We start from the raw sequence: 27,892 nt of genomic DNA, 5'->3' as shown, positions 1-27,892 counted from the left end.
GAAGAGTGGGGAGGGACGTGGGAGATGGACAGAAAGGGAATTTTAAAGAAATTGCTTGTCAGGTACGAGAAAGGCCAGGGTGGACAGTGGGAGATAGCAGTAGCAAGTGATGATAAGCCCTATCTTTCCACGCTCATCTACTTATGATTGTAAACATGCAACAATATCAAGTGGGCAGAGTCGTTGATGAATTGGATAGTCATCGAAGGCTGCAAACCTCAGATTGGAAAATGCAGGTGGTACCATGACGACACGCCTCTAAATATATAAAACGCAGTGTTTACTCTGGTATTCCTGCTCTTTCCCCTGAAGTTGAATCTCCCTATACTACTCCAACTACTGCAGGATTGTCCAATATTCTCTATACCATTAGAGCCATTTCACCTCCCAGAGCCTTAGCTCTCATTCATGGTCACAAAAGGGTACTGGAAGAACATAACTGTTTCCAATGAATCCCGACGGCCTTGTAGGGCAGCACGGTGATGCAGTGGTTAGCACTGCTGCCCCACGGCACCGAGGTCCCAGGTACGGTCCCGGCTCTGGGTCACTGTCCATGTGGAGTTTGCACACTCTCCCCGTGTTTGTTTGGGTCTCGCCCCCACAACCCAAAAATGTGCAGGGTAGGTGGATTGGTCACGCTAAATTGCCCCTCAATTAGAAAAATGAATTGGGTACTCTAAATTTTTTTTTTTTTTTTAAAACAAGTCATTGAGCATAATCTTTTGTCGCGAGACATTCGTATTTATTCTCCGAATGTAAAGTAAGTTGAAGCGCACGGGGCAGGTTCGTCTAACACATAACGGTAAAGATCTGTAACACTACAACCAGGCAGCTGAGATCCCGAGAGGCGACAACAGTTCTGCAAAACACAGTGGGTGGACATACACCTCGGGGACTGCCGCGGTTCAAGCAGGAGGATCACCACCACCTTCTCAAAGGGGCAATTAGGGAAGGTCAACAAATGCTGGCCTAGCCAGAGACGCCCACACTCCGTAAAAATTATTTTTTTTTAAAAACTGACTCCAGGTGTTAGAGACTGTAAAAGAGGATGGACATAAGAACTGCAGAAACTACACAGGACAGCATGTCACGATTGACATACTGAGGAAATATCATTCACATACGGTCATCTGTATTTAATACAAGACTCCTAAAATTCATGTATATCAACTTGCATCGGGAAACATCAGCTGATTGGATGAAAGTCAAGGACACCATATCCAAACCTGCAGCCTGCCAGGGGCTGAGAGGTTGAATTTAGATCTGGTGGCATGCCGTCTGGAGGTCTCTGATGATTTTTCAGCAAGGAGACTTGCAAAGCCAGCAATTAGCTTCTTCTGCGTTGTGAAGGTCCTGCCCACTGCCGTCTGTGTACAGGCTGGCCCCTGCCACCCTGTGCCACGTTACCCGGTGAATTACTGTGCCTCCAATTGCTTTCTTCAGACCCAGAATGGATTCAGAGCCCAGACAGTTATATAACAAAAAAGGTGCTCTCCATATGTGTGTGTGTGTGTGCGCGTTTTTGCTGCAAGTCAGAATTGCATTTGGCTATTCAAGTGGATTTACATTTAGTTTCTCTCATATTACACAACTTCCAATTTTATTTCTCTTGCAGATGTACCGTCCTGAAGCTACTAGAATGGTATTTATTAATTTCAATTCCGAATGAGGGCCAACGTGAAGATGCTTTTAAGTCACTGCCAGACTGCAAAAGAGAGTGTCGAAACACAGGCAGGAAATCATAATCCGTCCCTTTTCAAACTGCCTGGACCACAACTCGTAGGAATTAAGAGAAAAAAAAAGACTTGCATTTATGTAGTGCCCATCCAAAAGCACTTTACACCAATAAGGTACTTCCTGAACAACTTTTAATAACAGAACGTCCCTAGGTGCTTCACAAGAGCATTATATAGCAAAACATGACACCGTGCCAGATAGAGAGATAACGGACGGCCAAAAGCTTGGGCAAAGTGGTAGATTTTAAGGAATGTCAGAAGGGAACAGCGTGAGATATTGAGGAGATTCCTGAGCGTAGGGTGTCAGCAACTGAAAGCACGGCCACTAATGGTGGAGGGTTTAAAATCAAGGACGCTTAAGGAGGCCAGAATTTGTAAGCGCAGCACAGTAACTTCATTGCAGCGTTAATGTAAGCCTACATGTGACAATAATAAAGATTGATTATTATACCTCGGAGGGCTGCTGGGCTGGAATAGATTACCGAGGCTTGGAGGGATTTGAAAACCAGAAGGGGAATGTAAAAAAACAAAATCAAGATTTTGCTCTGACCGGGGGCCAGCGCAGGTCAGCGAGCACAGGGGGCGATAGGGGATGGGGACTTGCCGAAAGTTAGGATACAGACAGCAGACTTCTGGATGACAAATGTGCAGAGTGTAGAATTTGAAAGACCAGCAAGTAGTCTGTTGTAATAGTCGAGTTGAGAGGTTACAAAGGCACAAATTAGAGTTTGAGTAGCACCTGAGCTGAGTGAGACAGGGGCAGCATCTGGCTGATGGCACGAGCATGTTGGCAGAAGTTCATTTACGAGGCGGTCAAATATGACACCAAGGTAGCAAACAAACTGGTTTAGTCTCAGAGTGAAGTTACAGTTCCAATATATAAAATGCAACAGCCAATTCACATACAAAAAACAGCAATATTATGACAACCAGATCATCTGACTGTTAAGGATGTTGGTTAGGTGTTCAATATTGACTAGGACTCTGGGAGAACTCTCCTGTTCTTCGCCAAAATAGTGCCCTGGGGAATGTTTTCATAGAAACAAAAAAAAATAGGTCATTCTGCCCTTCGAGACTGTTCCGCCATTCATTATGATCATGGCTGATCATTCAACTCAGTAACCTGTTCTCGCTTTCATAGAATTTACAGTGCAGAAGGAGGCCTTTTGGCTCATCAAGTCTGCACCGGCCCTTGGAAAGAGCACCCACTTAAGCCCACACCTCCACCCTATCCCCGTAACCCAGTGACCCCCACCTAACCTTTTTGTACACTAAGGAGCAATTTAGCATGGCCAATCCACCTAACCTGCACATCTTGGGACTGAGGGAGGAAACCGGAGCACCCGGAGGAAACCCACGCAGACACGGGGAGAAAGTGCAAACTCCACACAGACAGTGACCCAAGCCGGGAATCGAACCTGAGACCCTGGAGCTGTGAAGCAACTGTGCTATCCTGCCCCCCATATTTCCTCATGTAATGATCGCCTTCGCCCCAAGTGCTACATCAAACTCCTTGTTGAAAACAAACCATGTTTTCGCCTCAACTACTTTCTGCAAATTCCACAGGTCCACCACTGTCTGGGTGAAGAACTTTCTCATCTCTGTCCTAAATGGTCTACCCGAGTCTGGACTCCTCCATAATCAGGAACATCAGTGTTGCATCTACCTGTCTAGAATTTTATTGGTTTCTATGAGATCCCCCCGCATTCTTCTGAACTCCAGGGAATATAATCCTATCCAACTCAATCTCTCATGTCACGCGATCCCAGGAATCAGTCTGCGCCCCCTCCATTGCAAGAGCATCCTTCCTTAGATAAGGAGACCAAAGCTGTACAATATTCCAGGTGTGGTCTCATCAATGCCCTGTAAAGTTGCATCAAGACATCCCTGTTCCTGCACTCAAAACCTCCCATTCTGAAGGCCAACATACCATTTCTCTTCTTTACTGCTTGCTGGACCTGCATGTTTACATCCAACCAAGAGCATGTGGCCTCTCAACGTAGCACCTCACTGAAAAGACAGCATCTCCAACAGCACTCCGACTGTAGTGAACTGGGAGTGTCAGTGAAGGGTTTTGGGCTCCTGTCTCCAGAGTAGAAGAGGCCAGAGTGCAACCCACTGAGCTAAAGCTGATAGATCAGCCTTCACACAAGCTCTTACAAGTAATGGTGGAGTACCCAAGATTTACTTGTGAAATTGGTAAGATTCAATGACACAACATTTTTAAAAAATGATGGCGAGTTTCATTTTTTCAGAAGAATCTGTTCCTGCTGGATGGGTATCCAGAGGGGAGAGATTTAATCATGTTTATTAATAATCGTTATGATTGGCACAAGTAGGCTTACATTAACACTGCAATGAAGTTACTGTGAAAAGCCCCTGGGGGAAGTGTTGCTGTCCTCTGCTCAATTTCCCAAAAATGAGCCGCTACAGTCTGCTCACTCAGTCAACTAATTACTAAAAAATACAAGAATCTGAAGGGGTTTGGCAGGACAGACAGAAGAGGCTGCTTTCCCCTGGCAGAACACGGGAACCACAGGATGGGACACACACATCTCCCCCCACCCCCGCAGGCGTGTTTTGCAGGAGCCAAGGCTGCCCGTCAATTGCCATCGGTGGAAGCCGAAGATCTTGCCGTCGGCGAAGAACGGGCGGAAAATCCCGCCCATCGTCTCAGGATAAGGCTCTGATCATTTAGCACTGCGATGAGGAAATTCAGGAAAACGGGAACATTTCTCCGCTCCAGTTTCTTGTGTACTTCGGTCAGGTCGTGACACACGGGGAGTGGGACACTTGCACCAGCTTTGGGATGAGTTAAAAAAAAAAAAGAATTCCCGCAAGAAAATGAATTTGATGAAACAGAAAAAAATCAACAAAAAAAAAAATCAGCAAATCTCAATAGAAACCCGATTACAAAATATATTAAGAAATGTTAGAATGATTTTGTTATATATTAATCCGGTTGTAAACTAATCAGAAAAAATAGTCTCAATAATCTGACAAGACAAACACACCTCATAAAAATAATTACATTTAAACGCACACTCACAGAATTCTAAAAGCAGAATGCCCCCTTGTGTGCCGTAACATTCTACTGTTTCAATTTATTTTTTTAAAAGCTCATATCTGAAATTTGCTCCGAGTTACACAGACTCCTCCTGCTCCAACATGCCAGTTCCAAAGTTCACATTCTTGTTTTACAATGACCTCAACCAACCTCCAGTCTTAAATCCCTCCATTTATCCGCCACCTCTTCAGCATTAAACAGCCTCCCCGGTGCTCCCACTGCCTCACTAACGGCGCCCCGAGAGCGATGCTTCAGCCCTCCCGGAACGGTCTATCCAATTCCCTCCACAGGGGCCTCGAAGCCTGGCTGACCCCTCCTTACTCCCAAATTCATTTTCCAAAACAACCAAAAGCTGTCCTTGCACTCTGCTCCCAGTGTTGGGCAACATGGTCGAACAACATGGTCGAACAGTGGTCAGCACAGTTGCTTCACAGCTCCCGGGTCCCAGGTTCGAATCCCGGCTTGGGTCACTCTCTGTGCAGAGTATGCACGTTCTACCCGTGTGTGCGTGGGTTTCCTCCGGGTGCTCCGGTTTCCTCCCACAGTCCAAAGATGTGCAGTTAGGTGGATTGGCCATGCTAAATTGTCCCTTAGTATCCAAGTAGGTTAGATGGGGTTACTGGGTTAAGGGGATAGGGTGGGGGTGTGGGCTTAAGTAGGGTGCTCTTTCCAAGGGCCGGTACAGAGTCGATGGGCCGAATGGCCTCCTTCTGCACCGTAAATTCTACGATTTACACAGCTCGATAATCCTACGAGGGAGAAAGGAATGAAGGTTATGCTGGGCAGGCGAGACGAAAGGGGAGAGAACGGGGCTCATGTGCAGCACAAACTGCAGAACAGGCCAAAAGGCATGTTTTTCTAACGAAACAGAGCCCCGACGAAGAGTCACGCGGACTTGGAACGTTGGCTTTGTTGCTCTCTCCGCAGACGCTGCCGGACCTGCTGGGTTTTTCCAGCATTTTCTGTTCTTGTTCAAGATTTACGGCATGTGCATTATTTTGCTTTTATTATAATGGCCGGTTTCTGTGTAGTAAATGACCACATCCAGAGCAGAGGCCATCAAAATAAGACAAGTCACCAAGAATTAAAATAGGGAATTCAAGAGAAACCTTTTTACTCAGTGAGCGTTCAGAATGTGGAACTAACGACCACGGGAGGCGGTTGAGGCGAGTTGTACTGATGCATTTAAGGGGAAGTGAGCAAGAAATATGAGGGGAAAAGGAACAGAGGGTTATGCTGATTGAATTAGGCGAGGTAAGGCAGGAAGAGGCCTGCGTGGAGCACAAATACTGCCATCGACTGGGTTGGGCTAAATTACCTCAGCCCCCGCTGAATATTTTATCCAACTCCCTGTAATCCTTCCCCTCGTCATTGTAGAAAGATGTGTGTACATAGAGTCAGGGACACACGTTTATCAGAGACATGTTCCATCACACAAACACACTATTTGAAATTAACAGTCCAAAAGTCAATACATTTACAATAAATTGCATACTTAATTCAAAATTCATTTGGTTAACAAACCTGCCTGTCCTCTATATTCCTTCATCTGTATATTTTTTTTTTAAAACCCTCTTACATTTTTCCAGACAATATTCTGATATCTGTTTTCAAGACAAGAGGCGAAATTCTCCGACCCCACTCAGGGTCGGAGAATCGCCCGGGGCCGCCAAAAATCCCGCCTCCGCCGTGGCAGAAATTCTCCGCCACCCAGGAATTGGCGGGGGCGGGAATCACCCCACGCCGATCAGCGAGCCCCCTGTGGCGATTCGCCGGCCCGCGATGGGCCAAAGTCCCGCCGCTGGGAGGCCTCTCCCGCCACCTAGGCGTGGTGCCAACCGCTCCGGCGCAGGCCTAGCCACCAAAGGTGCAGAGAATTCCCCACCTTTGGGGAGGCCCGACGCCGGAGTGGTTGGCACCACTCCCCTACGCCGGGACCCCCCGCCCCGCCGGGAGGGGAAAATCCTGCCCAAGGTATCTTTTATTTTTGTCGATTTAAAGTATCCAATTCTTTTCTTTTCCAATTAAGGGGCAATTTAGCATGGCCAATCCACCTACCCTGCACATCTTTGGGTTGTGGGGGTGAGACCCACGCAGGGAGAATGTGGAAACTCCAGACGGACAGTGTCCCGGGGCCGGGATCGAACCCGGGTCCTCAGCGGCATGAGGCAGCAGTGCTAACCACTGCGCCACAGCACAACCCCAAACAAGGAATCTTGATGAAAGGTCATCAACCTGAAATGCTTGTTCTGATTCTCTTTCTCTCTCCACAGATGTTGCCTGACCTGGATTTCTCACATCCGCAGGATTTCGCCATCGTTTCGAGTATTAGACGGAGGCTGAGGGGCGGCCTGAGAGAAGTTTGTAAAATTATGAGGGGTATAGACAGGGTGAACAGTTGGAGGCTTTTTCTCAGTGCGGAAATGAAAATTATAATGGGGCACAAGTTCAAGGTGAAGGAGGAATGATTCAGTGGAGATGTGCGGGGAAAGTTTTTTTTTACACAAAGGGTGGTGGTGGCTTGGAATGCACTGCCAAGTGAGGTGGTTGAGGCAGATACGTTAACGACCTTTAAGACTTATCTGGATAGACACATGAACAGATTGGGAAGAGAAGGATACAGGCGGTTAGATCATAAGAGATAGGAGCAGAATTGGGCCACTCAACCTTCGAGTCTGCTCCCCCATTCAATCATGGCTGATATTTTTCTCATCCCCATTCTCCTGCCTTCTCCCCATAAACCCTGATCCTCTTATTAATCAAGATCCTATCTATCTCTGTCTTAAAGACACTCAGTGATTTGGCCTCCACAGCCTTCTGCAGTAAAGAGTTCCACAGATTCATCACCCTCTGGCTGAAGAAATTCCTCCTCATCTCGGTTTTAAAGGATTGTCCCTTTAGTCTGAGATGGTGTCCTGTGGTTCTACTTTTTCCTACAAGTGGAAACATCCGCTCCACGGCCACTCTATCCAGGCGTTGCAGTATCTTGTAAGTTTCAATAAGATCCCCCTTCAACCTTCGAATTTGCCTAGATAGGACACATGCTCGGCGCAGACTTGGAGGGCCGAAGGGCCTGTTCCTCTGTTGTACTGTTCTTTATTAGACAGGGAGTTTCACAGAGGGTATGATTATCATGTCCATTCAGGTTAAATACTGACTTGATGTCGTACGAGTTCCGAATCCAGTGCTCTCAATATTTCCTACCTAAAACGATGGCTGCTGAATTCCACCCTTCCTGTTGTCTGAATGTTCTCACGGCCAGTGAGTAACTGGGCTGAGCAATGGTAACATCCACACCTATCAGGGCAGTCGGTGCTGTGGACCTCTCAGCAATGTCAGCTTGTGACCAACCCAAATGAAGTAATGAATCAGTCAGGGAAAGCAGGGGCGAGCTTTTCACCTCGCAGCTGTGCACAGTGTGGTCCAACAACTCTACCCTTCGTCACATCTAATTCAAATTTAGTTCAAAAGACAAGTGAGGGGGGCGGGGGCGGGGGCGGGGGGGGGGGTGAATCAACAGCTGATCTATTCAATTATCTGATGCAACATTAGAAATGGTTTGTCAAACTGAATCATTCGCTTAAAACAGGGGCTGGTTTAGCACAGTGGGAAAAATAGCTGGCTTGCAATGCAGAACAAGGCCAGTAGCGCGGGTTCAATTCCCATACCAGCCTCCCAAAAATGTGGCGACTAGGGGCTTTTCACAGTAACTTAATTGAAGCCTACTTGTCACAATAAGCGATTATTATTATTATTATCAAATCCAGTTTTCTGTCTGTTACTCCCCCCCCCCCCCTCCCCCCTCCCCTCCCCTCCCCATAAACTCTCAAACTGCTTGTAGTTCAAGAATCTATCTCAAGACTTGAATTTTTCAATGACTCATCTCCACAGTTCCCTGGGATAGAGAATTCTACACGACCCTCAGGGGAACACTGTCTCTAGGTCTTTAATAGCAGATTTTTTATTCGCCGTTAGCTGTGATCCGCCCTGCCCACAGATGCTGCTCCCAGACTGGAGACCCGCTGAACAGCAAAAAAAAATCACTCAATCCAAGCATATTCAGATTCATTCATTTTCATAAACTAAACACTGTGGATGCCAGGGTGTGACATTCCCAAGGGAGTAAAGGTGCAGATTGTGAGCATGCTGAGGCACATATTCTCTCTGTTGTGGAGGAGCAGGGCTGATCAAAAACAAGTCACCTTTCAGATCAGAGCTAGCACGCAGTGCCATGCGTGACCAGCCACAGGAGGTGCAGTACCATCACCAAGCAGGCTCCAACATGCTTTCATACCATGGGCAGGGCACAAGGCCATGGGCACACTCCCATCCCACCAAGCCTCCCAACCCCTTCATTCATTCATGGGAGACTCGCAAAAGGAGTGTGAGAGTCAGCAGCAGCTCTAACCTCACCCCGATTACTCACTGGACAAACCCACTGGAGGGCACTTCCTGGAGGGGCTGGGGGACCAGATGTCACAGGCTCCGCCCCCCCGCCACACACTAGCCCCTACCACTCCGCGCGCTGATTGGACGGCGGAAGAAGGTGCGCCTGCACCAATTGGCCAAACCAGTTGCCAATCAAACACACCGCTCCGGCCAGCCGGGTTGGGGATTTTCAGCAAAGTGATTGCAACCCCCCCTCCCATGCTAAAAACACACACCCAGGAACAGACAAAAACTGGAGCAAACGCGTATTAAAATACCATTTTAAAGATTTGGGGGGGCCGGAACCCTGACTGCAAATCCTCCCTCCAATTGCTCAGTTTCTGCTCGCTTCTTCTTTCTCAATGAGCCGCTCTGCCCGACCGGTTCGATCTTAAAAAAGATGCCTGCCACTGAAAGTCACATTTGCGGATTGAGACAGGGGGTTGGAGATGAATGAGCAATGCACCTCCACCTTCCGAGGAGGCGCGGTGCCTCTGACACTGTCATTTCACCCCCTCCCCTCCTTAATTTGTAAAGCTGCTGAAACTTACCAGAGTTTGTATTTGTCACAATTATCACACCACACCCCCCGCCTTTCCCAAAAGCTGCAAGCGACTGCCTTCTCCCCCATCCACCCACCCACCTTGCTCACCCCTTGCAGACTCTCCGGGTGAAGATTCTATTTGGAACGTTGTGTTGCCACTCGCTCCCCGGGTCAACATTCCATTCGAACGTTGTGTTGCCACTCGGCGTTCCGGGCCCCGCTCGCTCCCCTCTGCACGGCTCCTCTCCTTCTATCTCTGCACTTCCGTCCCATTCAACTCTTTTTGACCAAGCCAGAGGGAGGAGGAGGAGGGGAAAGTGGGGAGGGCTCCGCTCCCTGCTTCCCCACCCACTCGACCTGAAAGCGAGCACTCAGAGAGAAGGAGGGAGGATTTGCGAGTCACGCAAAAAAAAAACACAGCAGCCGGCCTCCTGAGCAATGCGAGTGCGATTGGCAGCAAACCTGGGGAGAAAGGATAATGCATCCGTCCTTTCACTTGCTCTTCCCTTCTGATGAGTGCTTCGACAGCCCCCACCAGACCCAGGATTTTAATTTGTTTCCCCAATCCCCCCCCCCCCCATTTATACAAAGCCTTTCACAGCTTCGGGAGGTTCTAGTTCCTGGAATGTGCAGTGGTTGCTCCATTGTAGGGAAGAGAATCTGTGCGTAGAGACTGAGGTTGAGGGGTGACCTAATCGAGGTCTATAAGGTTCTGAGGGGCATGGATAGAGTGGATGGGCAGGCACTCTTTCCCAAGGTGGAGGGGTCAGTTACCAGGGGGGCATAGGTTTAAGGTCCTTGGGGCAAAGTTTAGAGGAGATGTGCGAGGCAGGTTTTTTTATGCAGAGGGTGGTGAGTGTCTGGAACGCGTTGCCAGGGGTGGTTGTGGAAGCAGATACATTAACGGTGTTCAAAGGGCATCTTGACAAACACATGGATAAGGACCCGCATTGCTTCGTCTTCAAATGCCTTTGAAATTTTGAGGGTTTTAAACTTTCATTTGCCAGTAACTCCCTGCATATAACACACATGGACTTTGCCTGCTGATTTGCATTGGCACAATTAACAAAGCTGAAGTGTTATGTACTCTGGGATAACACAGGCTGCAACTGTGTTGACCTTGAAGTTAGTTCAATCTGATTTATTGAACCAGTAACACAGTTAGCACAGTTCTCTATGAGTTCGACTCTGCTAACCTAAGTGTGGTTTCTCTGTCTGACTGGACTAGACTAGCTCTTAGCCACGTGCTGGAGGTGTGGTACTGTACATACACCCTGACTCACTCTGTAGATGTTCATCAGTGGAAAGAGGTGGAGTGTGAGTGCCTTGTGCCTTTTATAGTGAGATACCACCCCTGAGTGTCCTGCCTGCTCATTGGTCATGTCCTGTTCTCTGTGTTCAGTAGCTGTTACTGTCATCAGATGCATCCGCCCCAACCACAGGCTGCTGACCACTTCTCGACCCGTACTGCACATCGCATTCTTAAAAACCGTCATGGCCGTTGGGCACTTTTTCCTGTGATCAGGAAAGCTACGGCTGACCACTCCGCAACCCTCCTGACACCCGCCTGCGGCCCACCTGACGTAGAAGGTCAGCCATGATCTTGTTGAGCGTGGAGTAGGCCCAAAGGGCCACATGGTGCTACTATTTGAGGGATAAATATTGGTCAGGGCATTGGCAACTCGAACACCAAAAGAACAGTAGGAGTCCATTCAGCCCTCGAACCTGCTCCACCATTCAATAAAATCATGGCTGATCTGATAGCAACTTCAAATCTGCATCCCGCCTACCCCCCCCCGATAACCTTTCACCCCCCCCCTCTTTACCAAGAATCTATTCCCCTCTGCCTTAAAAATATTCAAGACTTAGCTTCTGCTGCCTGTTGAGGAACAGAATTACAAACGCTCACGGCCCTGTGAGAGACAAAAATTCTGTTTTCATTGAGCGACCCTTACGTTTAAACAGTGACCCCTTATTCTAGATTCTCCCACGAGAGGGAATATCCTCTCCACATCCACCCTGTCAATACACAGAACATAGAACATAGCACAGCACAGTACAGACCCTTCAGTCCAAGATGTTGTGCCGACCATTTATCCTAATCCAAGATCAACCTAACCTACACCCCTTCAATTTACTGCTGTCCATGTGCCTGTCTAAGAGTCGCTTAAATGTCTCTAATGACTCTGACTCCACCACTTCTGCTGGCAGTGCATTCCACACACCCACCACTCTCTGTGTAAAGAAACTACCTCTGATATCTCCCCTCTACCTTCCTCCAATCACCTTAAAATTATGTTCCCTCGTGACAGCTATTTTCACCCTGGGGAAAAGTCTCTGGCTATCCACTCTATCCATGCCTCTCATCACCTTGTACACCTCTATCAAGTCACCTCTCTGCCTTCTTCGCTCCAGTGAGAAAAGCCCTAGTTCCCTCAGCCTTTCTTCAGAAGACATGCCCTTCAGTCCAGGCAGCATCCTGGTAAATCTCCTCTCTACCCTCTCCAAAGCATCCACATCCTTCCGATAATGAGGCGACCAGAACTGGACACAATATTCCACGTGTGGTCTAACTAGGGATTTATAAAGCTGCAGCAAAACCTCGTAGCTCCTAAACTCAATCCCCTGTTAATGAAAGCCTTTAGCACAGTAGCATAGTAGTTAGCACAATTGCTTCACAGCTCCAGGGTCCCAGGTTCGATTCCCGGCTTGGGTCACTGTCTGTGCGGAGTCTGCACGTTCTCCCCGTGTGTGTGTGTGGGTTTCCTCCCACAGTCCAAAGATGTCAGGTTAGGTGGATTGCCCTTAGTGTCCAAAATTGCCCTTAGTGTTGGGTGGGGTTATGTTTTTCTAAATAATCATAAATCCTAGCTCTCAGAATGCTTTCCAATATTTTGCTCACCACAGACTTAAGACTGATGGGTCTTGTTTAGCTCACTGGGCTAAATCGCTGGCTTTTAAAGCAGACCACGCAGGCCAGCAGCACGGTTCGATTCCCGTACCAGCCTCCCCGGACAGGCGCCGGAATGTGGCGACTAGGGGCTTTTCACAGTAACTTCATTGAAGCCTACTCGTGACAATAAGCGATTTTCATTTTCATTTCATTTCATTTCTGTAATTCCCAGGGATTTCCCTAATCCCTTTCTTGAACAGGGGAACAACATTCGCCTCCCTCCAATCATCCGGTACTACTGCAGTGGAGAGTGAGGACGCAAAGATCATCGCCAATGGCGCAGCAATCTCCTCCCTCGCTTCCCGTAGTAACCTTGGGTATATACCGTCAGGCCCAGGGGACTTATCTATCCTGATGCTTTTTAAAATTTCCAGCACATCCTCCTTCTTAATATCAACCTGTTTGAGTCTATTAACCTGGTTCACACTGTTCTCATGAGCAACAAGTTCCCTCTCTCTCGTGAATACCTCTCAGGATCTTAAATGTTTCAATCAAATTGCCTCTTATTCTTCTAAACTCTAGCAGATACAAGCCTAACCTCGCCAACCTTTCCTCATAAGAGAACCCACCCATTCCAGGTATTAGTCTATTAAACCTTCTCCAAACTGCCCCCAACACTTTTTTACATCCTGAACTCTCCTGTTCGTCTTCAAATTAGTGGTATAGGATCTTTTATCTATAGGAGGGCAGACAGGGCCTCAGTTTAGCATCACATTAAAAACATGCACCAGCAACTTTGCGCTCCGTCAATCCTGCACCAGAGGCCCCTTTGCTTTTGTGTTCATGATGTGGAGATGCCGGCGTTGGACTGGGATGCGCACAGTCAGAAGTCTTACAACACCAGGTTAAAGTCCAACAGGTTTATCACTAGCTTTCAGAGAATTGCTCCTTCGTCAGGTGAGTGAAGAGGTGGGTTACACAAACACATATTTAGGCAAAGTCAATGATGTAAGATAATATTTTGAATGTGAGTCTTTTGCAGGTAATTAATTCTTCGCAGGCCCGGACGGTATTCAGATCTCTGGATTGGTACTACAATTGGCTTGCTCAGAAACTAACGTGTTGCCCACTGACCACCATCTGGCACCCAACATAATGAGGGGGTCATGACTCCTGATCTGCTATCGCCTAAATTTAAACTCGACCTTTAGACGCTGAGGCAAGTACACAAAGTGGTACCGGGCATTTATGTGGGCCAGAGCAGACAGGAGTAGCAAGTTCCTTGCCTGAGGGATGTTATGCAATGGAATTCCGAAAGCTTTTCACAAAGGCACAGGCTAATTATTTGAAGCCACGCTATGTTTACATTTTTGGATTAAAAGCAACATTTCCCAGACAAACATTCAGCAAAGACAAAGACTAATCACAGACTGCTGAGCTGTCTACTTTCAGAATAAAAACATTCTAATTACTGCTTTGTGTGAGTCGGGGAAACAATGGAAGGAGCGCTGAAAACCTTTGTTCTGGGCAGAAATGTTTCAAGTGAAAATGATCAACCCTTGCTGCAGTGTCGCCGTGAGCCACAGCCCTTCCCCAACTCTGTCAGATCCCAGAACAACCCCGTCCCAAAGCTAAACCCAACAGTATTCCTGCTTCCTCCCCTTCAGTAGTGCCAAGTATAAGGTAGATGCCTACCATTGCACATTTTTCTACCGTCTTGTACTGTGATGTACTTGGATTTTCAAAATGCATTCGACACACTTGTGAAAAACGTTACAGCTCGTAAAATAAAAAGGAACAGTCTCAATGTAGATACAAAAGTGGCTAAATAATAGGAAACAAAGGTTAACGGTCAATGGATGTCTTTCGGACTGGGGGAAGGTTTGTAATGGAGTTCCCCAGGGGTCAGTTTGGGACCCTTAATCTTCCTGATATATATATATATATATACAAAGAGAACAAAGAACAAAGAAAATTACAGCACAGGAACAGGCCCTTCGGCCCTCCCAGCCTGCGCTGATCCAGATCCTTTATCTAAACCTGTTTCCTATTTCCCAAGCTCTACTTCTCTCTGTTCCCCACCCGTTCATATATCTGTCCAGATGCATCTTAAATTATGCTCTTGTGCCCGCCTCTACCACCTCCCCTGGCAAAGCATTCCGGGCACCCACCACCCTCTGCGTAAAAAACTTTCCACGCACATCTCCCACATTGAATATATCAATGATATAGTTCTTGGTGTGCAAGGGACAATTTCAAAGTTTGCGGATGTCACCAAACTTGGAAGTATTGTGGGGTGTGAGGAGGACTGTCTAGAACTCCAAAAGGACATGGACAAGTTGGAGGAGTGGGAAGATAGGTGGCAGACGAAGTTCAATGTGGAGAAATGTGAGATGATGCATTTTATTAAGAGGAACATAGAAAGACAAGATAAAATAATCGGTACAGTTCTTTAGCGGGTGCAGGAACAGAGGGGCCTGGGTATATGTGTACATCGATCATTGACGGTGGCAGGACAGGTGGCACAGTGGTTAGTACGGCTGCCTCACAGCACCAGGGACCCGAGTTCAATTCTGGCCTTGGGTGATTGACGGGTGGAGTTTGAACATTCTCCCCGTGTCTGTGTGGGTTTCCTCCAGGTGCTCAGGTTTCTTCCTACAGTCCAAAGATGTGCAGTTTAGGTGGACTGGCCATGCTAAATTGCCCCTTAGCGTTCAAAGATGTATAGGTTAGGTCAAGGGATTATTGGGAGAGGGCGAGGGAATAGGCCAAGGGTGGGAGTACTCTTTCAGAGGGTCGGTGCAAATTCAATGGGCCAAATGGCTTCCTTCTGCACAAGGTGGAGAGAGGAGTTAAAATATATATTATTCTGGGCTTTATTAATAGGGGTATAGAGTATAGAGGTTATGCTGAACTTAAAGAAGACACCGGTTAGATGTCAGCTGGAGTATTGTGTACAGTTCTGGGCGCCGCACTATAGGAAGGACGTGAATGCATTAGAGACAGTTCAGAAGAGGTTTACAAGAATGAGATGAGAAACTTTAATTATGAGGATAGACTGAAGAAGTTGTGTCTGTTCTCCTTGAAGAGAAGATGGCATAAAGGAGATTTGATAGAGATGTTCAAAATCATGAGAGGGCTTGACAGAGAAGATGGGAAGATACTAGGGGCAGCAGGGTAGCATGGTGGTTAGCATAAATGCTTCACAGCTCCAGGGTCCCAGGTTCGATTCCCGGCTGGGTCACTGTCTGTGTGGAGTCTGCACGTCCTCCCCCTGTGTGCGTGGGTTTCCTCCGGGTGCTCCGGTTTCCTCCCACAGTCCAAAGATGTGCGGGTTAGGTGGATTGGCCATGATAAATTGCCCGTAGTGTCCTAATAAATGTAAGGTTAAGGGGGGGGGGGTTGTTGGGTTACGGGTATAGGGTGGATACGTGGGTTTGGGTGGGGTGATCATGGCTCGGCACAACATTGAGGGCCGAAGGGCCTGTTCTGTGCTGTACTGTTCTATGTTCTATACTGTTCCTGCTTGTAAAACGATTGAGAGTGAGAGAGCACAGATTTAAAGTGATAGGGAGGGAGAGGCTTGTTCCTGCCCAAGGTAAATATGTATGTGGGATAAAGAACTTGGCAGGAGTTAGCTGAAGTTGAAAATGCAAGAGGCTGGCTCCAGTGCAGGAAGAAATGTTCTTTATTCATTTATTCACAGATGTGAACATCACCAACAAGCCATGTTGCCCTTCCCTAATTGCCCATGAGAAGGTGGTGGTGAGCTGCTTTCTGGAACAACAGCAGTACATTCAGTGTAGATACACCCGCCGTGCTGTTAAGGATGAAACTCCAATGTTTTGACCCAGTGACAGTAAAGGAACGACGATATATTTCCAAGTCAGAATGTTGTGTGGCTTGATAGGGAACTTGAAAGTCATGGCATTCCCTTTAAATTCGATAGACTCACTTTGCAAGTCCAGCACATTTCAACTCTTCTTTGTGATATGTTATCATCCTCTCATGGCCTGGTCCCCTGGTTTCATATGGCTTTGGGGAAACAACGGCGTAATGGTAATGTCAGTGGACCAATAATCCAGAGACCCAGATACTGCTCTGGGGACATGGGTTCAAATCACACCTAGTCTTAGCCTAAATCCTTACCTAGTCTTTACCTAGTCTTAGCCTACTTGTGAGTCAAGATTGACTCCTAACTGTCCTCCAACTGCCTCACAAACCACTCAGCTGGACCAAACCACTACAGATACCAGATGGACCGCAGCAGTTCAAGATGGTAGCTCACTGTTAATTTCTCAAGGGCAATGTCGGAAATGGCAAAGAATGTTGGCTGAGTCAGCAACACCCACTTCGCATGGGAGAATATTTAAAAACCGTTGGAACAAATGCCAGGGTATTTCGTCGGATGACAAAGTTCCTCTTCCCACCATCCAAAGAATCTCTGCCGACTCTGCCTGGCCCACAACTAATTCCCGCTCAAATGAGCGTCAGTAGGCTGCAGGTGGGATTCTGCCCCTCACTCGGGAGGAAGTCCTGCCGTAGGGGCGTGCCGACCAATCTGACAGGAGCCGCAGTTGACAAAAGGGGAAGATGACAGAGCCTCAATTCTGGGACAGGACAGAAAGGTCAGTTTTGGGGTCCCACGGTGGGGAGGGGGGGGGGGGGGAGGCCTGAGTTTGAGCAGCATGGTGAGTGAGTGGGCGAAGGGGGTGTTGGGGGAGAGGCCAGGGGGGCAGAGAGGTCCAGCAGCCACCGGACATTTGGTGTGGGGGGGGGGGGGGGGGGGGGGGTGCCCAAAGTTAGAAAGGGGCGCCTGTTGGAGGTGCCCTACCTCCCCTCTCTTCCTGCCATGGGCCCAAGGCCAATCATCTTCGGGCCCATTCTTTCCATTTCACATTCCCCTCATTTTTTTGAATTATTTTATTAATTATAAAAATATCAAATGTAGGAATTGAAGCTGTTTGCCTGATGGAGACGCCTCATCCAATCGAATGATGCAAAGCCTGCTTACTTCCCCATTGGTGAAGGGTGGCAGGGCGCGGTGAGGGATGGACATCCTTGGTGACCAATACTGGAACTATCAGAGTGGGCCAATTGGAGGCAGGAGATGATCACTCCAAGATTACGTCCAACCAGAGTTTGTCACTCTGCAACTCCTCATTGGAACCTGATGGTTGGAACGGGGTTGGGCGGGGGGGGGAGGGGGGGGGGGTTTGCACAAGACAGGGCATAGCAAGAGACAGCTCTCTGATTTTGAAGGGGCCATGCTCTGTTCAAGGAGTAAGCATTTCAAATGCAGGGGAGGTCCCTGCAGGACGCTGGTGACAAAGAAGTAGGAGGCAGCTATCCTGCTCAGAGATAGTACAAAGTTCCTGCAACCTTCAAACTGCGTCTCATCCAATAATTCATCCGAAGGCACATACCTGAGATTCAATGTCAGCGGCTTACTGGGCCTGCTGAATTGTTTATAGATCAGTCATTGGAGCAATATACCTTTTAGGCCTCTTCAGAAGGTGTTCCAGGTCTACACCCAACACCTCACCATTTGAGTCTAGCAAGTATCAACACACATCCACCCACCTGGGAAAATGTAGTGAGTCAGTTGTGGCCAGCATTCTCAATGGTGGAGAATACCGAAGTATTGTTACTCCTAGGTGAGCACATTACCAACAAGCTGTCTATGCCCACCCACATTGACATTACAACCAAGAAAGCACAACTATACTTTCTCAGGAAACTAAGGAAATTCGGCATGTTCACATTGACTCTTACCAACTTTTACAGATGCACCATAGAAAGCATCCTATCTGGCTGCATCACAGCCTGGTATGGCAACTGCTCAGCCTAAGACCGTAAGAAACTATAGAGTCGTGAACATCGCCCAGTCCATCACATGAACCTGCCTCCCATCCATTCACTGACATAATCAAAGATCCCTCCCACCCGGATTATTCACTGTTCCAAGATCTTCCAATGGACAGGAGATACAAAAGTCTGAGAACACGCATGGACAGATTCAAAACCAGCTTCTTCCCCTCTGTTACCAGACACCTAAACGACCCTCTTATGGACTGATCTGATCTCTTCACACATCTTCTCTACTGAGTAGTACTACACTCCTGTATGCTTCACCCGATGCCTGTGTCTATGTATTTACATTGTGCATTTTATGTTCGCCCTACGTGTTTTCATGTATGGAATGATCTGTCTGGACTGTTCGCAGAACAATACTTTTCACTGTACCCCAGTACACGTGACAATAAACAAATCCAATCCAATTCAATCCAATGGACAGTTGAGCAGGAGCATAGGAAATGGTCAGAGAAAGGAAGAGACGCCTATCAGAGAGAGGGCAGGGGATTTCTTGCTTTTGAAATTATCGGTAAAGAACAGCAGAGATTGGCATGATCATTTTCACCTCTCCTCTGACACAAGGTGGCAAGAGTTGAGACATTGCTGGCAGCTCTGATATAATTGACATTAAAATCAAATTGGCATTGTGTCTCCGGTTTCTCTCCCATGTCCTGAACCAGTGGAGTTCAAATGGCAGTGGACATGTGCACATTGGGAAGACAGTGGGAAACATTCAACCACCATAATGGGCGCTACAATGGCACAGTGGTTAGCACTGCTGCCTCACAACGCCAGGGACCTGTGTACGATTCTGACCTTGGGTGACTGCCTGTGCAGAGTCTGCACGTTCCCCCCGTGTCTGCGTGGGTTTCTCCGGGTGCTCCGGTTTCCTCCCACAGTCCAAAGATGTGTAGGTTAGGTAGATTGGTCATGCTAAATTGTCCCTCAGCATTCAATGATGTGCCGATTAGGTTACTGAGTTACGGGGATAGGGTGGAGTGGTGGGGGAGTGGACCTAGATAGAGTGTTCTTTCAAAGGGTTGGTGCAGAGTCGATGGGCCAAATGGCCTCCTTATGATTTTGTGAGGGATTGGATGATTTCAATCCACCTTCTGCAGTTGCCAGCTCTGAATGGTCCTGTTCCAGGAGGATTCCTCGCGTCGCGGCCCACCTCTCACCTCCAACCGCCCCGTCCTGCTCCACATTCCCACCATCGGTCACTCAACACACCCATCCTGTCAGCTCCCTACACCAATTGCGATAGACCCTCAGGGGCCATTTGTTCAAAACCCACTCTCTGACATGGAGTTAAAATTCGGCTGTCTGACTGGATGTTATTTGACAGTCAAATAGCTTTTTTTCACAGCTCCAATTTTTTTTATAACTATTAAACAAAAATGTCCAAGGAACATAAAAAAGAACGCACAATTTACTTTATTCCCCAAAATTTCCCCTTTGGGGTTTTAATCATTGGAGTGGAGATTAATCTTCAAACCTGGAAATGCTGCAGGCAGTATTGGAGACAATCTGCACAGCCTGCCCACACACAGGCTGGGCAGCATTAAAATTTATTAGAGATCCCTGTGCAATAAAAACAGGTATTTTAATGAAATAGGGTTTGCTTTGTGGCATGTTGCCTTGTTCTGTTTCACATCAAAGACAACAAGGTTTATATGGAAATTTTGGGAAGCTACCAGCTGACCGCAGTGAGGCCTGGGTGGCAATGTGGCTCCCTCTGCTGGTGGCGACAGAATGTGAGCACTCTCTGACAACAAAGGCTTGGAGAAGTTATAGAAAATAGAACTGTACAGCACTGTACAGGCCCTTCGGCCCACGATGTGCCGAACTAGACTGAAGCTAAGGTCAAATTAACCTACTCCCAATCATTCTAGTGCTCTCCATATGCCTATCCAATAACCGCTTGAAAGTTCCTAAAGTGTCCAACTCCACTACCATAGCTGGGAGTGCGTTCCACGCCTCAACCACTCTCTGAGTAAAGAACCTACCTCTGACATCCCTCCTGTATCTCCCACCATGAACCTTATAGTTATAGCCCCTTGTAACAGCTACATTCACCCAAGGAAAAAGTCGCTGAACGACCACTCTATCTATCCCTCATCATCTTATACACCTCAATTAAGTCACCTCTCATCCTGTTTTGCTCTAGTGAGAAAAGCCCTTGCTCCCTCAACCTTTCCTCATAAGCCCTACCCTCCAATCCAGGCAGCATCCTGATAAATCTCCTTTTCACCCTTTCCAATGCTTCCACATCGTTCCTATAATGAGGTGACCAGAACTGCACACAATACTCTAAATGTGGTCGAACCAAGGTCTTGTACAGTTGCAGCATAACCTCACAGCTCTTAAACTCAATCCCCCGTTAATAAATGTGTGCAAGCTTTTATTCCTGCGGCCGGGAACGGTGTATTACCTTCAGCTCTTGTTAATTGGGCATTTACGTTAAGATAACAGCCTCGGGGTGGCTGAATTTATTCTCGGAGAGTGAGGGCAAATGGTTGCCTGCTAATAATCCATGCAAATGATTCTCTGCCTCGTCACCACAGGCCCCTCAGCTATTTTCTTTGCAGCCTGATATTGCTGATGCTCCCACCATTTAATCGGGGCCTTTTACCTCTGTACAACTTCTGTTTTGCCGACAGCACGGTGGCGCAGTGGTTAGCCCTGCTGCCTCACGGCGCCGAGGACCCGGGTTCGATCCCGGCCCCGGGTCACTGTCCGTGTGGAGTTTGCACATTCTCCCCGTGACGCCGTGGGTCTCACTCCCACAAACCCAAAGTTGTGCAGGGTAGGCGGATTGGCCACGCTAAATTGCCCCTTAAAAAAATGAATAAAATCTTCTGTTTTTCCACAAGTCCCCTTTCCCTCAACCTTTCCCATTCCTTTTCTGTCCCCGCACTTAACCCTCATTAAATTGTGATTATGCTGCCAAAATGTTACTCTCCTTACACTGCCTTTTCACCCACAAACAGGTCAAGTAGCACTTCGCTCCTTATTTAGTAATTCACACACAGTCCCGAACACACCGGAAAGAACTCTCTCGTCCTTGCCAGAAATGCTAACCTCATCCCAGCCTATTTTTAGATAATTGAAAATAAAAACAGGTTTCTCTAATTTGTCAAAAATTCTCATCCTAAATTTTGCTTTAACCGTTTGGTGATCGATAGTTCCGGCCCAGTCCTGTGGGCAATCTGACTATAATTCCACAGGGATTCTGTGTGGGCCATTCCGAGGCTCAAAGTGAAAAAGGGGACAGGGGTGCTTCACTGGATTGCCACACAGCAAAGATTTTCAGAGACGGAAACAAAACTGCAGATGCCGGGAATCTGAGATGAAAATCGAAAACGGGGCTCCGATCTCTGAGGAGCCAGCCCCAGCAGCGAGTTCAGCTCCCCACTGCTGAGAAAATTTCTAAGTGTGGGCCAAACATGGGACGAACTCCCCAAAGCCCCAAAAAATGACTAAAGGCGCGATTTAACGGGGATAAAAAACAGAGTCCCGTTTTGGATGCAATTAACCGGGTGTTTTTCAATGCTTGCAGTCCTATCAAACAGGACTTATCTTAAAGCCGCACTTACCTTAATTTTAAATGCCATTTTTAAATGCCGCCCCGATCTCACGATCCCCCACTGCAGCCTCCAGAAGATCCCAATGCCCCAACTTACCTGTTAGGGTGTCCTCGAACAACCCTCACCCCACCTCATAAGGGCAGGGCACCCCGAGACCTGATCCCTGGTCATGCCAACCTGGCACCCAGGCAGTTCCCTGCCAGCCTGGCAGTGGCAGGCTGGCAGCAGTAAGGTGTCCAAGTGCCAGCAGGAGTGCCAGGGTAGTACCCTGCCCAGAGCCCCTCCACCCGGGAGCCTCCGATGGCCTTGGAGACCTCACAGATCTGGGCCAATGGATCAACAGCGCCATGGCGATGTCTCCCAGGTGCGTGCATTACTTCCCGGGCCTTGGAGAGAATCGAGCACAGACATATTCAAATGAGCCTAACTGCTCACTTTAATATAAAAATCTGGATCCTGCCCAGTGAGGATGTGCTCCAGACCACATATTGTGAGATCTCTTTGGACCTCGCGAGGCATCCCGAGACCTCTCGCAAGATTTAATGGCCTCACCATGTCACCGAGTCGAGTGTGACAAGGCCGTCTGATCAGTAGATGTGGGTGAATCCAGGTCTAGAACTCACCCAAAATACCAGCGGGAAACACATTGCCAAACTCGCCCAAAATGGCACTCAGTAATTTCTGGGGAGAATCGGGCCCAGGGCTAACATTTCGATTCCGTGTGACCCTTCTTCAGTTATATTGGACTCGAAACGCTAACTCTGTTTCCCACTCCACAGATGCTGCCAGACCTGCTGAGTCTATCCAGAATTTTCTGTTTTTATTGCAGAGATGAACGCAAATGATCTTTGATAAGGTTTCTGTGAAATGCCGCAGGGCATTATACTCATTGTCGGGGCTACACAGATGCATTTTTGCCACTGTTATTTATCAATCGAATTAGAAGGAATTAAAGGCATGTGGCACAGTGGTTAGCACTGGGACTACAGCGCTGAGGACGCGGGTTCGAATCCCGGCCCTGGCTCACTGTCTGTGGGGAGTTTGCACATTCTCCCTGTGTCTGCGTGGGTTTCACCCCCACAACCCAAAGATAGGCAGGTTAGGTGTATTGGCCACATTAAATTTCCCTTTAATTGGGAAAAAAATAAGTGGGTACTCTAAGTTTACTTTTTAAAAAATCATTGGGATTAACAAAGCACATGAAGGGCAAAGAACAGGTTTTCCATTGGCCTGTTAGTCAGGTCAGGGGGAGGGCACTGAAGAGATAAAGGCAGCCAGCTGGCATGGGGGTGGGGGGATAGATTTTACCTAAATACTTGCCACCAGTTTTTACAAAGGTGAATAACATGCTGCCAAGTTCTCTTGGACACACATTAACACATCCACTAATCGGGGAATTTGGTTGCGTTCCTAAGGACGGCTAGTATGAGAAGTGTGAAAGTGCGTGTGATTCAAAATGGGGTGTTTTCCGAGGTTAGAGACAAGGCATATTTCTTCGCTGGTGCAGAAAGAATGGGACTGCACATCTGGTTATGATCCACATCTGGCTGCATTTAATGGGGAAATGCCAACTTTTCTGTCGCTGAAAAATAGCTATCATATTTTAAAAACACGCATAATCATACTTCCCATCAATTGTTTCCATTGTTCATTCCTAAATCTACATTTATGAACCTGTTTTTGCAAAGCGTTTTTATTCTGTAATTATACCATCCCACCACAGGAGACACTGTATTGGCAAGAAGTTGTAATTAAAGGGGAAGTTTTGCATTGTAACTATGGACATTGGCATTTATCATATAAATCTAAAAATAAGGTCAAAAGCGGGACCTAATTGTGGCTTAATTCCCTTGAGCGGCGGACATTAGTTGGAGTTGCTTATCCGAGTTGTTTATGGTAACGTGGAGCATATTATTACTCAGGAGATGACAGAAACATGTAGCATGGGCAATGCTGGGATCATGGGTGACTACAATCTGCACATAGTCCGGTTAAACTAGGTGAGCACTAATGCTGAGGAAGAGGAGTTCCTGGAGTGTGTTAGGAATGGATTTCTCGAGCTGTCTGTTGAGGTGCCAACTAGGTGACAGGCTATTCTAGATCCAGTATTACGGAATGAAAAAGGGCCAAATAATGATCTTGTTGGAAAAGAACCTTTAGGGATGAGTGACCATAATATGAAATAATTTTGCATTATTTTCGAAAGTGAGGAATTTCAATCTGAAACCAAGGTGTCAAAACTGATTAAAGGAAATTATGACGGCATGAGGGACAACTTGGTTGAGCTGGATTGGGAAAATACATTAAAGGGTTTGCCTGTAGGCAGTGGACAGTCTTCACAGAATTATTACATAGCGTACAGTGCCTATACATTCCTTTGGAGTGCAAACATCCCCAAAACCATGAGTAAAGGTGCAGTATGTATGTTTGTGACCGTGTTTGAGGAGCTGTTCATCACGGCGGGGGGGGGTGGGGGGGGGGGGGGGATCTTTATATCGTTGATTGCTGGGAAGTATGTTTACCAGTGTGTTTATTTGTTGTGACCTGTTTTGATACATGTTTGTAACAAAATACATTTTTTTAAAAAAGAGATCCAAAAAAGCCGTTTAACCGCGGCTGACAAAGGAAGTTAAGGATTGTAGAAGATTAAAAGAAAAAGTTTATAAAATTGCCAGAAGTAGTAAACCTGAGGACTGGGAGGTTTTTAGAGCACAGCAAAGGCAAAGCAAACAAAATTGATAAAGAACGGCAGAACAGAAATGAATGCAATCAAAGAAAAACACTTAAAATGGACTGTAAAAGTTTCTATAGGTATGTAAAAAGGGAGCGTTTGGCTCAAACAAATGTTGGTGCATTACGAGCATACTCAGAAGAATTCATAATGGAGAATAGAGAAATGGCAGAGAAGTTAAATGATTACTTTGTGTCTGTTTTCACTAGGGAAGATACAGGAAATCTCCCAGCTGGAAAAATCCTAGGGACTAGGCGAATGCAGAGTTGAAGGAAATTAATATAGATAAGAAGGTTGCATTGGAGAAATTAATGGGAGTGAAAGTTGATAAATCCCCAGAACCTGATATTATGCATCCCAGAGTGTTGAAACAGGTAGCTGTGGAGATAGCGGATGCATTGGTGATCATCTTCCTATCGATTCTGGAATGGTTCCTGAAGATTGGAAGGCAGCAAATGTTACCCCACTGTTTATGGAGGGAGGGAGAGAGAAAGGGGTGGGATTCTCCAACCCCCCACCGGGTCGGAGAATCACCTGGGGCCAGCGTCAATCCCACCCCCGCTGTGTCCCGAATTCTCCGCCACCTGAGATTCGGCGGGCCAGGAATCGCTCCCTGCTGGTCGGCGGGTCCCCCGCGACGATTCTCCGGCCCGCGATGGGCCGAAGTCCCGCCGCTGACAAGCTTCTTTCGCCGGCGTGGATTAAACCACCTCTCTTACTGGGTGGATTGGCGGCGCTGGCGGGTGCCGGGGTCCTGGGGGGGGGGGGGGGGGGGGGGGGGGGGCGCGGGGCGATCTGACTCCGGGGGGGGGGTGCCCCCACGGTGGCCTGGCCCGCGATTGGGGCCCACCGATCAGCGGGGAGGGCCTGTGCCGTGGGGGCACTCTTTTTCTTCCGCCTTCTCCATGGTCTTTACCCTGGCGGAGGTGGAAGAGACCCCCTCCCCTGCACATGCGCCAGGATGACCTCAGCAGCTGCTGACTCTGGCGCATGCACGGACTTACGCCGGCCGGCGAAGTCCTTTCGGCCCTGGCTGGTGTGCCGCCAAAGGCTGTTCACGCTAGCCGGCGGAGCGGGAACCACTCCGGCGCGGGCCTAGCCCCTCAATGTGAGGGCTTGGCCCCTAAAGGTGCGGAGTCGTCCGCACCTTTGGGGAGGCCCAACGCCAGAGTGGCTCACGCCACTCCAATACGCCGGGACCCCCCGCCCCCCGGGTGGGAGAGAATCCCGGCCCCGGGAACTACAGATCTGTTACCCTGACATCAGTGGCACGGAAAATGCTGAAAGAATGTGATAAATGGACACTTGGATGATCATTATCTGATTGAAGATAGCATGGATTTACGAATGATAAATCATGTTCAATGAACTTGTTGGAGTTTTTTGATGGTATTACTAACAATATTGACAAAGGGGAGTCGGTGGGTTTGGTATATTTGATAATAATATTCATAATGATAATCTTTATTGTCACAAGTAGGCTTACATTAACATTGTAACAAGGTTACTGTGAAAGGCCCCTAGCCGCCACATTCGGCGGCAGTTTTGGCACAACGAGGGAGAATTCAGAATGTTCAAATTACCTAACAAGCACGTCTTTCAGGACTTCTGGGAGCACCCGGAGGAAACCCACGCTGACACGGGGAGAACGTGCAGACTCCACACAGACAGTGACCCAAGCCGGGAATCGAACCCGGGACCCTGGCGCTGTGAAGCAACTGTGGTACCCACTGAAATTTGGATTTTCGGAGGTCTTTTCTCCACCCGCAGGAGGTTAATTAGCAAAATAAAAGCACGTGGGATAGGAGAGAACGTACTGTCACAAATTGAGGATTGGTTAACCGACAGAAAACAGAGTAAGAATAAACGGGTCATTCTCACATTGGCAGACTGTGTCTAGTGGGGTACCGCAAGGATCTGTACTTGGGACCCAGTTGGTCACAATATATGTCGACGATTTGGATGTGGGGACCGAATATATTATTTCTAAGTTCACAGATGATACAAAGTTAGGCGGGAATGTTGGTTGTGGGGAAGATGTAAAGCAGCTACAGGAGGATTTGGAAGACTTAGTGAGTGGGCAAGAATGTGTTCCAAGACAAGAACAACAGTGATTGGAGCAGGACTAGGCCATTCAGTCCCTTGATCCTGCTCCACTGTTCAATAAGATCATGGCTGATTGGATTGTGATCTTAACTCCACTTTGCTGCCTTGTCTTCCCACTACCCTTGATTCCCTTGTCAATAAAAAATCTGTCTAACACAGCCTTGAAGATATGACCCAGCATCTAAAGACTAAAGACCCTCTGAGAGAGAAATTTCTTCTCGTCTCCTTCTTAAATGGGAGGCCCTTTATTTTGAAATGGTGCCCCCTTATTCACGAGGGGAAATATCTTCTTAGCATCTACCTGTCAAGTTCCCTTAGAATCAATAAGATCATCTTTCACTCTTCCAATTAGAGCAATTGTTAACTTCTCTCCTTAAACTTTATTTCACCGGAAGATTGCACTTAATCTTGGTTTCCAGAGGAAGCTTTGGGCTTCATTGCCTAAGTGACATTAACGTCACCCCCACAACCCAAAGATGTACAGTTTAGGTCATGCTAAATTGCCCCTTAATTGGTAAAAAAAAAAAATTGGGTAATCTAAAATTTGAAAAAAAGTGAAGACATTTACAGAACCCACCTGTTTTCATTCTGTCGATCTTGGGTTCAATGAAGGGCGTGCAATGTGTCTTGCCGGGTTGCTGCCCAGACAGTGAAGAGGAAAAGTTAGACTCTCCCGGGTTGCAAAACTATGGGAAATTAATTGGTGCACGTTAAAGACCGCAGTCCGGCTTTACAACTGGCTCAGTAAATGCATCCACTGTATAGCTGAGTCATAATGAAAAAGGATGACCCCAGGTTTGATCCTGGTGAACTAGTTAAAAGCAAGGCAAAAGGAATATTCCAGTTGGCTACTGGAAAAATTGTGAGGCTCCAAATACTCAGTGATGGTCTGCTCAAAGAGAGATGTGTCAATGTGTATGCGCATTTGTTTTGGGCCGATTTTA

At 47.5% G+C, this 27,892-nt stretch overlaps 1 protein-coding gene across 2 annotated transcripts in view; it reads right to left on the bottom strand.

The window, feature by feature from the left end:
- Positions 1–10,234, bottom strand: part of pdlim5a (PDZ and LIM domain 5a) — a 292,715-nt gene extending 282,481 nt beyond the window's left edge. The window contains exon 1 of one of the 2 annotated variants that reach the window (XM_038792764.1): positions 9,875–10,234. The gene's annotated coding sequence lies outside the window, so the exon portion shown is untranslated. The remainder of the gene's footprint in view (positions 1–9,874) is intronic. The other variant, XM_038792763.1, reaches the window with a different exon arrangement.
- Positions 10,235–27,892: the final 17,658 nt, after the last annotated feature.

This window comes from Scyliorhinus canicula, chromosome 3, assembly GCF_902713615.1.
Source record: "Scyliorhinus canicula chromosome 3, sScyCan1.1, whole genome shotgun sequence".
Lineage (NCBI taxonomy): Eukaryota > Metazoa > Chordata > Chondrichthyes > Carcharhiniformes > Scyliorhinidae > Scyliorhinus > Scyliorhinus canicula.
The sequence above is the reverse complement of the archived record's forward strand: the minus strand, read 5'-3'. Positions and strand labels throughout refer to the sequence as shown.